This window comes from Meleagris gallopavo, chromosome 13 (assembly GCF_000146605.3).
Source record: "Meleagris gallopavo isolate NT-WF06-2002-E0010 breed Aviagen turkey brand Nicholas breeding stock chromosome 13, Turkey_5.1, whole genome shotgun sequence".
In the NCBI taxonomy this organism is placed as follows: Eukaryota; Metazoa; Chordata; class Aves; order Galliformes; family Phasianidae; genus Meleagris; species Meleagris gallopavo.
In genome coordinates, this window is record NC_015023.2 from 2,042,082 (window position 1) to 2,042,534 (window position 453).

The window sequence follows — 453 nt, forward strand, 5'->3', positions numbered from 1 at the left end:
AACAACCTGAAAACTTAAAATGTTTAAGATTTATTATGCTGAAGAAAAAGTCTTTGGGTTGTTAAACAGTTGTTTTAAGTTCAAAAAAAGCAAACCCTCGAACAAGCAAACGTGCTCTGATTCAGGGAAGGACCTTTACTGTTTATTACCACGGTGACCAAAGTACACATTTGCCAATGTAATTAAGGATCAGTTCAGAATATTTTTTGAGCCAGGAAAAAGACGTTGGTTCTATTGCTGCAGGCTTGGGCTGTGATTGTAGCGATCTGTGCCAAGTTCACGCTCAGTGACTCTGATTTAGGCTCACATCCACAAAGGGTCTTAGGTGCTTAAAATATGACTTCACCGGGATTTATTCACTTAAGCCCCAAGAGTATAATCTCCAGAATTCGACACGCCTTTGTACGCCCGTGCGCCGCACAGCCGCGCTGCTCACAGAACCGAGCAGCCGCC